Genomic DNA, 13,839 nt, shown 5'->3' on the forward strand with positions numbered 1-13,839 from the left:
AATATAAGAAATTAATTGCATGTATAGTCTTCCCTTTCCTCTATGATATAATCTGGTATAATCAAGAGTTCTGAGTATTAAAACATAGACATCTTTGAGTAGCAGTTACTTCCTTCCTACCATACTTGTTGTGGTGAAAATCTGATTCCCTAAGAGAGATAAAGCACCTCTGGATTGAAACCCCCAACACCAAAAATATAAAAGGAAGAAGAATTTAAATCAGCTATTTGAAATAAACTCAAAGAACTAAAGGAATTGACTTCTAAAGAACTAAAGAGGAGTATAAGAATTATGCCTTTCCAAATACAGAATATCAATAAAGATATACATATTCCACAAAGGGACTCAATAGCAGATTTGAATTAGCAGGGAAAAAAAAGAACTAGTAAGGTACAGATAGCTTAATTGATATTATACAATATGAGGAACAGAAAAAAATAAATTAAAATAAATAGAGTAACATGGCCTATCAGACAATGCAAGAGTACCAACATATACATAATAGGAATTTAGGAGAAGACAGAAGGGAAGCAGAAAGAATATTTGAGGAAACAGCGGGAGGAAGGAGGGATGAGATAAGGAAAGAACAGTGGAATGAAACTTACCTAATTTTCCTATATACAAATATGAATATACTATAGAGCATTTCACCTATATGTATATCTGCAAGGCACTAACTTAAAAATACTATAAAATAAATAGCAGAAAAATCAGTAGAATAGGGGGTAAGAAATAGGGGAGGGAGGCAGGGAGGGATAGAGGAAGTACTGGGGACTGAGTTGGAGCAAATTATATTCTATGCTTTTATAATGAAAATGAATCCCAAAGTAATGTACAACTAAAAAGAACTGTAAAAATAGCAAAAATTCTGAAACTTGTTTAAAAACATTAACCTACACACCCTAAGTAGCTCAACAATATCCAATTAGGATAAAAACAGATTCACAGCTGGGCAAATCATAGTCAAACTGTCAAAAAGCAAAGGCTGGGAAGGGCATGTGGAGGAGCATGTATAAAGGAAGGTTGTATTTAATCAGTTCACACTGTATATATGTCTGGAAATACAACAGTGAACCTCATTCACATGTAAAGTGAATACATGTTCAAAAATAAAAAGAACAAAGGCAAAGAAGAATTTTGGAAGCAGCAAAAGAGAAGTGACTCATCATATACAAAGTGTTCTTGATAAGATAATAGCTGACTTATCAGAAACTATGGAAACCAGATGGCATTGAAATGACATATTCAAAATAATGAAAGAAAAGGGCTATGAACAAAGAAATAACATCTGAGAAAACTGTCCTTCAAAAATGAAAGAATAATTAGTACATTATCTGATAAACATAAATTGAGATAATATGTCACTAACACATCTTCTCTGTAAGGAATATGAAAGGGGGGCTAGGGCTATAGCTGAGTGGTAGAGCACTTGCCCCACATGTGTGAGGCACTAGATTCAATCCTCAGCACCACATAAAAATAAATAAATAAAGATATTGTGTCCATCTGCAACTAAAAGAAAATTTTTTTAAAGAAACATAAAAGAGCTGAACAGAGTGGCACACACCTGTAATTCAGCTATTCAGGAGGCTGAGACATGAGGATTGTAGGTTTGAGGTCACCTTGGGTTACACTGCAAGAGACCTTGTTTTTTAAAAATAAAATAAAATAAAGATCAAATAATAAAATAAATACAAAAGGTAGTCCTTCATGCTAAAATGAAATTAAATAACTTGGCATTTATTGATTCACATGAATAAATATTGAATAAGGAAAATCACACACACACACACACACACATAAACATAAAAGACACTACCAATGCACTTTGTTTTTAATGTTTTCCTCCTAATTTAAAAGGCAGTCACATGAAGGACTGGAGTAGCAGCACAAGATGTCACCATGGCTACCAAGCTATTGATGCGGAACCCCGCAGTGCCGCCTCACTGGTACAAAGCTGTTTCAAATCAAAACCCTGTGAGGATCATGGATACTAAGGCACTCTAACCGAATATTTGTCATCACATTGGCAGAATCTCATCCAGTTCTTCAAAGCGGAAGAACAATTAAAAGTATATCTTATCAGATTGGTACCAACTGTCCCAGAATTTAGGACAAGGACTCTGGGAAATTAAAGCTGTGGGCTCAGGTGTTTTGTTTTGTTTTGTTTTGTTTTTAGTTATAGATGGACATAATACCTTTATTTTGTTTATTTTTTTAAATGTGGTGCTGGGATCAAACCCAGTACCTCACACATGCTTGGAAAGTGCTGTCACTGAAACAGAACCCCAGCCTGAGCACAATTTTTAACAGAACATTCACTTCTGTGTAATATTTACTGTTCAGATGGAGACAAATATACCATACTTAACTCTGTTAGAAGATGGTTGATGGAAGTGAATGAAAACATTCTCCACAAGCCATCTATTCTTCAAGAAAAGCTATCCACTGAAGGTTACAATGTAGCGGTGTTGCCCAAATTGGAAGAAAGCAAAATGTAACAGAGCTGGGCATGGTGGCTCATGCCTGTAATCCCAGCAGAATAGAGGATTGACATAGGAGAATCACAAGTTCAAAGCCAGTTTTAGCAACGAAGCAAGGTCCTAAGCAATTTAGTGAGACCCTGTCTCAAAATAAAGAGGGTTGAGGATGTGGCTCAGTGCTTAAGCACCCTCAGGTTCAATCTCTAGTACACCCCCCCCCAAAAAAAAAAAGAAGAGAAGGGCTACTGACACTAAAGAAATACCAGGCATAAAATCTACATGGAACCAGAAGACTTGAAAAATACTGTAAATAAAGTAAATATAGTATGCATCTACTGAACAATCCACAAAGCACTGAGAAATAAATATCATTTTAACTATTTTTTTTTGCAAAACATTACACAATTTTGTATTATTAAATGAGAGAATCTCATTTGTTACATCGTCACATTGCTAGTCAGAGAAATGCTGCAGTGATGAAGAAAGTCAATGTTGGATCAACCAAAGTCCTCATTTCTACAACATTCATTTACAAAGAAATAATGTTCAACCCAGCTCAAAAAAACATTCTTGGTTTTCTTCATATTGAAGTCCCCCCCAAAAATCATCTTCTAATGGGGTATTTCACTACATAAATTATAGTTCTTCATTTTTACAATTCACCCCAAACTGTATGAGAGATGTATCACACTAAAAATTCTAAAGCTGTTAGGAAATCCTTCACACATCATCATCATCTGATGTGTCACTGCTACTTGTCTCTGTGTCATCATTCTCAATTGTGGGTTTGAAAGTGCTGTTTTCCCAGGGTTCAAACTTGAAGTCACAGATCAGGCCATTTTTCAAAATACCATTTTTTTCTCAGACCATTCTTCTGCAACTGTTCACTAATAACTTGGAATTCTCTCATTTCATCCTCAGTTAAGGGAGCACATGTTTCATCATTTTCACTGTCTTCCTGCCAGCCCATTTCCTTTAACAATCTGTGTTCTGCCTCAAGTGAACTGGAAAGAACATCAGTTTGTGGAAAGGTTGAAGACCAAATGATCTGTTGGGAAATCACTGAGGCATTGCCATTCTCTTGTGGAATTTCATTTTCATCAAAGTTTCTGTTTATATCCCTTTCTTGGTGAGTACTATTGCTGTTATGCAAATTAAATGAGTCTTCATCCTTCTCTGAGCCAACATGGCTTTCATCTTCATGTTCTTCTTCTACTCTGTCCCTTTTCAATGCTTTCAAAAATTCACTCTTCTTATCAGTGCGCATTCGTGTCAGTTTGGTTAGACGAGGCTGCTGATTAAGTTTGTCAACAGGTGAAGAGGAATTTGAACGATTACACTCTTTCACTGAATTTAGTGATGGACTAAAATTCTTGGCAGTTGATTTAAAAGCATTAAAGTTGCCATCACCATATGAAGATTCATGAGGGAAAGAAGTCCCAACCTTATTTTCTTTAGTTTGGCTTTTCCACTGTGTAGGTTTTGTAGGTGGAGCAGCAGGTTTAGGGACTAAGCCTTTATAAACACTCGGACCAGTTCCATTCTTAACTGGCTGTGACTGAAGATTTCCTACTACAGGGAATCCAGATAGCTGTAAGTCTTTTGTATTACCTTTCTTAATGACCAGCATCCTTGGAGCTCTAGATTTAGGATTCGGAGGATATTCTAAGAGAGGAGCTTGGGAGATTTTTTTTGGTTGGGTATGTGTGTGTCTGGGCGTGTAGGCCCCATACACCTGCAGCTAATGATTTATTCTGATTTGGTTCTCTCTCGTATTCAGGATTTAAAGATGGAAAATCCTCAGCCTCAAACTGTTTGCGTTCTCTTTTATCTTCTTTCCTTCCAGTTTCATTGTCAGGTATGTTGTTTTCATGTAGATCTTGGCTTTTTCCAGAATGGAAAATACTGCTACGAGAACGGGAATTTCCACCATGGTATCCTCCTCGATGATTTATGTTTTCAGTACCATTTCTGCCATGCGTACGCCATCCATTTTTTCTTTCCTTCCCAAATTACCAGAATCAAAGCCATCTGAAGAATTGTGTCTTCGACGATTCACATCATAACGATTTTCCGTCCATGAAAAATTTTCAGAATGCTTCTCAAAATTCAATGATGAAAATTCCAACAGGACTGCCCACGAAGGTGTTGGTTCTTTCTCTGTAATCTTTATGTTTTCCAGTTTGTTTGTTTTTTTTTATTTTGTATCCTCTGAAATATCCAAGTTCTTTGAAGATGCTTAACCTATGACTATTTGACATAGAGTTATTTCAAGTCAGCTACCCATACTTCTGTTTTAAAGTTTTCATATGGCTATCTCCAGAATTAGCCAAGTTCCTCGGATTTAAGATCAAAGTCTTCTTTATTATTCCATGTACTGTAACTGTTGTACTTATCCACTCCAGATGAAATATCCAACTTATGAGCCAAAAAGCAGAAACTAACAGAAAATTTCACATCTGAAGAGTATTCCTAAACATCAGCACATAAAAAGACACAAATAGCTATCTCAATACTACCATGCTGGTGGAAAACTGCAACATCTTAAATTTCTTTTTCTTAAAAAGAAAAAAATTATGTATTCTTTCAATGTCTTCATTTAGAAAAGCTGTCCCATTGTGACATGAAAAGGGCTGAGGTCAAAAATTCCTAAAAGTTTTAATAAAGGTAAAAATAAACTGCCATGAAACTTTAGCAATACTCAAAGCAGTAATTTGAAGCTGCTGAAACTACTCACTACACAAATCAAACATCTTACAGTTTGGCTGAAGAACAACAACAGGATGGGGGTAGGGGGGCAAAAATATCACCAGCTGAAATACTTTTAACCAGTTATATAATTTGTTTGAACCAAAATACTGAAGAAATGCCTGGGTCTCTTTTTAAGTAGTTTGTAGAATCTGTTCACTACTATCAATTCACTTCAGAGATGATTCTTGCCAATTTTAATAAACTTCAGGGGCAAAATTATCCAAAAACATTATAATTCCAAAATGGCCACTTGAAATATCCGGGCCTTTTACACAAAACCTAGAAGATGATCTTCATATCTCAATAATTCAATCACCTTCTGCCCCACCAGAGGTGTCCCTGGCCTGGGGGTGCTGCTGCGCTCCATGCTGGGAGGAGGTTTTCGGTACTTTGAATAATCCCCTTTTGCCGCTTTTCCCTCCCCCAAAACCAGTCTCAGTCCCTCTTTTTAACTATTAATGGAAATTATCTGGATAGAGTTTATTTCAGGTCATAAAAAGCCTCAATAAATTAAAAGACTGAAATCATAGAGTCTTCTCCAACCAATTAAGTTAGAAGTCAATAACAAGAAAATCTGAGGAATTCACAAATATATGCAAAAGATACAGCAAAAACTAAAATTACTTATTTTGAACATAAGTAACAAAAGAAATTAGAAATTATTTTTATATAAATTAAAAGGAAAACACTAAGTACCAAAACTTGTGGAATGCTGCTAGGGCAGTGCTTAGAAGGAAATTCAAGTTGTAAAGGTCAGCATTTCAAAACAAATAAAATCACAAATCATTAACTTAACCTTCCACCTTAAAAAGCTGGGAAAGAAAGAAAATGTATATATGTACACAATGCAGTTTTATTAAATATTTTTTTGAGTTGTAGATGGACACAATGCCTTTATTTTGTTTGTTTATTTTTATGTGGTGCTGAGGATTGAACCCAGTGCCTCACACATGCCAGGCAAGTGCTCTACCACTGAGTCAACAACCCCAGCCCCACCATTTCAGTTTTACTCAGCCATAATAAAGAATGAAATTATGGCATTTTCTGGTAAATGGATAGAACTGGAGGACCTCATGCTAACAGAAATAAGCCAGAACCAGAGTCAAGGATCAGATGTTTTCTCTCATATGCAGAAGCTAGACCAAAAGGGGAGGGAGAATCCCATGAAAACAGAAAACAGATCAATGGAGTAAAGAAAGGGAATTGAGGGGGAAGGAACAGGGATGGGAAAAGGGAGAAATAGTGGAATGAAATTTACCAGACTATCCTATGTACATATATGAACATAGCACAGTGGATTTCACTTTTATGTATATCTACAATGCACTTTTTTTTTTAAAAAAAACTATAAATAGAAGAAAGACCCATAGAATACAGGAATAGGAACAGGGAGGGGGAGGAGAGGAGGGAAATGGAACTCAATTGAAACAGATTATATTCCATGCTTATATAATTGTGTCAAAATGCACCCCAATATTATGCACAACTGCACTAATAAAAATTAAAAAAAAAACTGGGAAAGAAAATAAAAGTAAATCCAAAGTAAGAAGGAGATGAAAATAAAACATGTTAATGTGGAAATAAATGAAAAGAAGCATAAAAAATCTATAGAAAATAGCAATAAAGCCAAAAGATATTTAGTTTTGTGAAAATATTAATAAAACTGACAAACTTAGGTAGACTGACCAAGGACAAAAAGAAGGAAGATTCAAATTATAAAAATCTGCAATGAAAGGGGTGGGATCACAATCAACCTTACAGAAACAAAAAGGACTATAATCGATTATTATGAACAACTGTCTGCCAACAAGTTAAATCACCTAAACCAAATGGATATATTCTTAAACACAAATTGCTAAAACTAACTCAAAAAGAAAATTTGAATAAAAATTGGATTAGTGCTTTTCACATGTCCTGAAAAATAGCTCATATTCAAATGGTTTCACTTGTGAATTCTTATTTAAAGAAGAATAAATGCAAGTTTTTCACAAACTCTTCTAGAAAACGGAAGAGCAGGGAACATATCTCAATTAATTCTATTGTCAGTTTTACTTTGAGATCAAAATTAAAAAGATACTATGCAAGCAAACTAGACACCAACAACCATTTATGAATACAGTGAAAAAGTCACCAAGAAAATACTAGCAAACTGAATCCACTATCATGTAAGAGGAATCATACAGTATTATCAGGTGTGATTTTTATTCGCAATTTCATTATAATAATGAAAACCAGGATAATGAGCTAGATATTTTCATTATTGTAAACTTTCAATTTTTATAGCTTATTATATGCCAACAAAGCTGTTAAAATTACCAGTGAGGTATTTTACATTATTTATTTATGTATTTTAGTTGTAGGTGGACACAGTCCCTTTATTGATTTATTTATGTGGTGCTGAGGATCAAACCCAGTGCCTCACTCACGCTAGGCGAGAACTCTATCATTGAGTCACAACCTCAGCTCCTTTACATTATTTTCTCATATTGTCTTCAAATTCCAGTGTACACTTCACCTTTACATTTTCCTTTTAAAAAATTATTAATACAAATTAATTATGCATAATAGTGGGATTCCATCATGACATATTTGTACATGAACACAATATAATTTATTCAGTTTTGTTCCTTAGTATTTTCACTCGTCCTCCCCTCCTTCCTCCTCTTTCTGCCCTTCTAGTTCCCCTTCTATTTTCACCAGACTCCTTTTTTCCCTTTCATTTCTCTCACTTCCACATTTGAGAGGAAAACATATGGTCCTCAACTTTCTGAGTCTAGCTTGTTTCATTTAACATAATGCTGTCCAGTTCCATCTGTTTTCCTGCAAATTATATAATTTTATTCTTTTTTATATCTGGGTAAAATCCATTGTGTAGAAACACCACATTTTCTTTTGCCATTCATCTGTTGATGAACACATAGGCTGGTTCTATATCTCAGCTATTATGAATTATATTGATATAAACATGCATATGCATGTATCACTATAGCATGGTATAACCTTTCAGATAAATATCATGAAGTGGTGTAGCTGAGTCCTAATAGTATAACATGGTTTCATTCCTAGTCTTTTGAGGATCCTACAAACTGGTTTTCATAGTGGCTGCACTAATTTACAATCCCATTGATAGCACTTGAGTTCCTTTTACCCCACAGCCTCACCAGCATTTATTATTATTTGTATTCTTGATGATTGCCATTCTACCAGGTGTGAGGTGGAATTTCACTGTAGTTTTGATTTGCATTTCCCTGATTGCTAAAAATGTACAACATATCTCATTCTTACTAGCCACATATAGCTAGAAGCTACCATATTAGACCATACAGGTCCACACTGTTCTATACCTGGAGGCCCACACTCTAGAGGGACCTTAAGGAGGCTCAAGACAATACACTGTATCTCCTTATAGAGAAGACAATTCTAGTGAGAGACCAGGGATTTTATGGACAACTAGTTAAAAATATGAATGTGATATTTTTGGTATTCATAAAAGCAGTGTTTGTGCACAGTAAAGGTTAACTTAGGTTAATATTGATGTATATATACAATCTATGAAATTCATTAACTAAAAATTAATACTATTTTTGTTAAGCTTGTCATTTCAAATTAAATATCTTATTTATCAACTTAATATAGCCAGTCACTTTCAAGGAGATATTTGTTAAGTACATTTCCATATCTTAAACTGAATTTAAAAATTTAATATACTGACTCTCTTTTTAATGCCTCAATTTTCTCACAAACCAAATTTTCCTATGAACTTGGGTTACACATCAAAATATTATTGTTAATATAGTATTTCTGAAGTTCTAAATATTCTAATATTATCTGTTTAGCAAAATTCCGAAGTCTAGTCATTTACTAAACTAACATTTAAAATTGGTATCTACCTAATCCTCTAAGATGCCAAATCTTATTGTAAATCTTTAAATTACAAATACATAGCGGCTATTCCAAAATTGAATGAACAATTTTAAGACCATGGATACAAATTAGTTCATCATATCTATATTATTTCTAATATTTTTGCAATTAAAATTAACTTATCCATTAAGAAATCAGTCCAAGGGGCTAGGGTTGTGGCTCAGTGGTAGAGCACTTGCCTACCATGTGTGAAGCAGTGGGTTTAATTCTTAGCATTGCATATAAATAAATAAAATAAAGGTCCATTGACAACTAAAAATATTTTTTAAAAAAGAAAGCAGCCCAAATATACCAATAATTTGGAATTTTCATTTTAGATTCTTGAGGTTGAATATCAAAGTTAGAATTTGGGGCTGTGATGCAAGATATAGAGCTGCAGAAATCCCAGGTGATTCATCTCATGACCCATTGCCATGTTGACTCCTATTTAATATTCCATTTCTTACTCAGGGGGTTGGTTTCACAGCCCACATTTCCTGATTTGAATGTTATATCTAATTCTTTTGTAGACTTTTCAACTGTATCACTCCATTAGGTATATGAAATTCCCATAACATCACCACACCCACTACTGAATTCATTTTCTGTTTGATTATATTCTGACTTACTTTCACATTACTATTATTTTATGATTGTAGAATATTTAAAGATTCCTGTCTGTACCAAGGTTTTTAAGGGCATTCTAATGACAAAAAGAAAGAGCAGTGTGTTTAAAAATTTATTTATGCTATACAAGAACATTCTTCCCAACTCAAACTTCGGAGAATAATCATTTGGGTTAAGCCAAGAATTTAAAATCAGGGCAATAGGTGTGGAATTAGTTATTTAATTTATTTTTATGCTAGCACAGGTTCAATTGAGACTTTTCTATATAGCACAGGACATAATTTTGGGCCACATTCCAACTGTGTTCCAAAAGCTCCTACCTCTTTGTCATTGAAAGTTTTGGTTTAAACATAGAAAAGGGAATTGGTGCAATTTAGTGTGAGGTAGAAAGTTAACCAGGGGTTTGAGTTACTATTAGATCAAAGGTCTGTTTTTGTGATCATACTTTTAGGATGCAAACAAAGCTCAAGATGATGATACAGACGTTAGGACAAAAAGATAGAATATAGCCTTGGTTGGATTCTCTGAGAGATAAATGACTTAGGGAAGTATATAAAGAGTACTTTGAATTGAAGAAGCTCTTATCTATAAGCAGACCTCTGTAGAAGTTTAAGGTTTGCTACTGGGGCTGGGGATATGGCTCAAGTAGTAGCACACTCGCCTGGCATGTGTGAGGCACTGGGTTCGATCCTCAGCACCATATAAAAATAAAATAAAGATATTGTGTTCACTTAAAGCTAAAAAATAAATATTAGAAAAAGATTTGCTACTGACTAACAAAGTCCCTTGAATGAGAAGCTTAAATGCCCTGACATCCCAGTTTTTCTTTTTTGATACAAGAATGATAATACCTGCTTCAACATTTATTGCCAGAAATGCGTTGTAAGAAAGCACATCATAAATCCTAAAATGCTTTAAAATTCAAAGTGATCAATTCCTTCTTTAATCAAAGTGCCCAGCTCTGTTTGATAAAAGGAAGAGAGTAGAAAATTTGCCAATGAAAATAAAATCTAAAGACATATTAGTTTACATTTTCCATGTGAGACAATGACATTTTTAATTTGAAGAGTGTATGAGCAATTATTTGTTTGAAATTCAAACAAATTATTATTTATGTGTTGTGATGATAACACCAACAACGATCATGCTTTGTACCCCCAAAGCCTGTAACACTCCTGATTTGTCTTGCCAGATGTTCCTGTTAGCTGTGCCTTTACTCTTGAGTGTTAAATAAGTTCATGTCTGGGACCACAGTGTTCCATTGCCATGGTTTCCCTGGATTTCATAAACGGTTGCTTAGCAATCCCACCCTTCACACAGCTATTTTCTCTTCACGCTGTCTTCACATTATGTCCCCAGTAAAATGTAGCTGAGCCTCTTGGTGATGGAAAATACTCGTCTCCAAACAAAATTTAATCTTCCCACTTTGGGCTATTTTCTTTCCTTGTATTTTCTTTAAAAATATCAGAATGCCAGATGTCAGGGAGCTTTATAGTCCACTGGGAAAAAAACAAAATCTATGGAATCAAGCAAACCTGTATTCACATCCTGGGCTTTCCAATTTATTAGCTGTTTGACCTTTACTCAATCACTTAATCTCTTTGTGTCTCATATTTCTCATCTGCAAAACATGATAATTATAATCATGTCAGAAGGATATTGTGAGGATTAAATCAGATAACACAACTAAATTGCACCTGGCACTTAATAAAGGCCCAATATCTTTTATCTACATTATGAAAAACATTACCTAATGTTTCCTAATGTACATCTCTTTCTGTACCAAACTGCTCTATTATGCTGGTCACATTTTTAAATGCTGCATGAATTATGAGATCTGAATTATCTATTAAAAATATTTTTTAGTTGTCAATAGACCTTTATTTTATTTATTTATATGTGGTGCTGAGAATGGAACCCAGTACCTCACACATGCTAGGCAAGTGCTCTACCACTGAGCCACCACCCAGCCCCTGGATTACCTAGTTTTGATAGCTGTTATAAAGATATAATGCAATTTGCCATCGGTGAAACACTGATCAATACATCTCATTGGTCAAAAAACAATTTCATGGGTCTGTGTCCTTAATCCCTAGAGGAGTGACATTATGCTGTATTTTTTATTTGTTACAGTTTTTATTTGTACCTACTAGATATCTGCTAGTGATTATTTGAGTGAGTTTTGCTAATGAAATAACATTATTCAATATCTCCATCCTACCTATAACAAGAACAATGCATGTGCTTGTTTGTATTATATAGGCATCCATAGGGCAAAATAATAAAAACAGAAATAAATGACAACAAAACTGCCTGAACAAACAAAAAGCAAGGTTATTTAAAACACCCTACTTCCTTTTAAGGAGGGTGAGTCCTTAAAATTTGTTTTTTCCTAAGTGCTGTCTTTAGTATAAAGATATTTGAAGACCTGTTACAGCATTCAGTAATGGGTAGGTGGTCAGATTTAGCTTTAGAACCTAGAAGATGCACATACCTTGTTTACAATTGTTCTACTGTGGTAAGGTTGCAGTAGGGGCTGGTAACTAAGTAGGACAAGATCCAGGAAAATTTAGAGGCTGCGTGAAAATAGAACAAAGAAATAAAGTAGAAGGGAATTGTTCTGACTAAAGACTGGAAAGTGTAGGAGAGGAGATGTAGCTGATTTTTCCAGTGAGACGATCAGGAATAAACTTCATCTGATTAGTGAAATCTCCTTTCACTGATTTGGTATGAATAGATTCTTTATAGAAAGTCTTAAAATGCCCTGATTCCTGTTTGAGGTTTGGGCCTGGGAAAAAACAAGGGTCTGCATGCCTAGTAGCAAACATGCAATTTAATTGGCACAAACCACCCTTGTGTAAATGAAGAAGCATGCTCACGTAAAAAGACCAATGATGGAAGATATTTACCGTCCTCCAATGATGGAAGATATTTACCCACAGTCTCTATTTGAGGTCCATATGTGAGGTCTAATGTTGTCCCCTGAGTCACCACATGATTAAAACACAGCTAGTAAGAGGCTCTGGGCTCCTGGGTTTGCTCTAATAATTGCCCTCCTAAAGGAATGCTGAGGATTCCTGTATCAACAGAGATAACTGAGTAGAAGTGGTATTAGGGTATCTGCTGTCACTCAGGCTCCTGCAGGGGCAAATCTTGAGATCTATGTAGGAGACAACTGGATACTTCCCAGACTGGAAGATCTAGACAATTTTCCTGACAACAAAATATCAAAATCAAAATAATATGGCCAGCTTGGTGCAGTGGCACCTGTCTGTAATCTCAGCAGCTCAGGAGGCTGAGGCACAAGGATGAGAGTTCAAAGCCAGCCTCAGCAATGACGAAGTGCTAAGCAATTCAGTGAGACCCTGTCTCAAAATAAAATCCAAAATAGGGCTGGGGATGTAGGTCAGTAGTCAAGTGCCCCTGAGTTCAATCCCTGGAATGGAAAAACAAAAAACAATATGGCCAGAAATCATTTATATACATTTCTTTTTTACCTTTTTAAAATTAATTTTCAGCATTATTGAATAGTTTTGCTTACTTTTTCTCCCAAACCACAGGTTTATTCCTTTCATTTCTTTTTGCCATTTGGTCACTTGTTTTTACTATAGCAATGTATATTTTTAAATCACTTTTTCCCTCCAACTTGTGCAATTATGAGAATCAAGGTATGCCAGGTTTTTGTTCTCTATAAGGATAACCTTACAGATTTTAATTTTTATTTGAAAATTTATTACTTCCACATTTAATTTTAATATATTTTAGGAAGTTGCTACTTCAGTTCTTTTAATTAATTGTTAAAACTTATTCCTCAATAAGAGTGCTAAAGTTCAGGAAGTAATGCAAAATTAATAAATAGATGAGATCAAATTAAAAAGCCTCAACACAACAAAGGAAGCAAGAGTATTAAGAGAGAGCTTACAGAATAGGAGAAAATATTTGTCATTTACTCTTCTGATAGGGCTAATATACAGAATATATAAAGACCTAAAAAAAACTAAACACCAAAACAACAAATAATTCATTTAATAAATGGACAAATGAACTAAACAGATATTTATCAAAAGAAGAAATA

The 13,839-nt window shown here is 34.6% G+C and overlaps 1 pseudogene across 1 annotated transcript; it reads right to left on the reverse strand.

The window, feature by feature from the left end:
* Positions 1–3,092: 3,092 nt before the first annotated feature.
* LOC144250796 (vasculin pseudogene) lies at positions 3,093–4,293 on the reverse strand (annotated as a pseudogene). The gene is made up of 2 exons (XR_013342568.1): positions 4,210–4,293; positions 3,093–4,148 (listed from the first exon to the last, which is right to left on the reverse strand). The product of XR_013342568.1 is annotated as a vasculin pseudogene (transcript).
* Between the last annotated feature and the right edge of the window lie 9,546 nt (positions 4,294–13,839).

The sequence above is a fragment of the Urocitellus parryii genome, chromosome X (genome assembly GCF_045843805.1).
Source record: "Urocitellus parryii isolate mUroPar1 chromosome X, mUroPar1.hap1, whole genome shotgun sequence".
Lineage (NCBI taxonomy): Eukaryota > Metazoa > Chordata > Mammalia > Rodentia > Sciuridae > Urocitellus > Urocitellus parryii.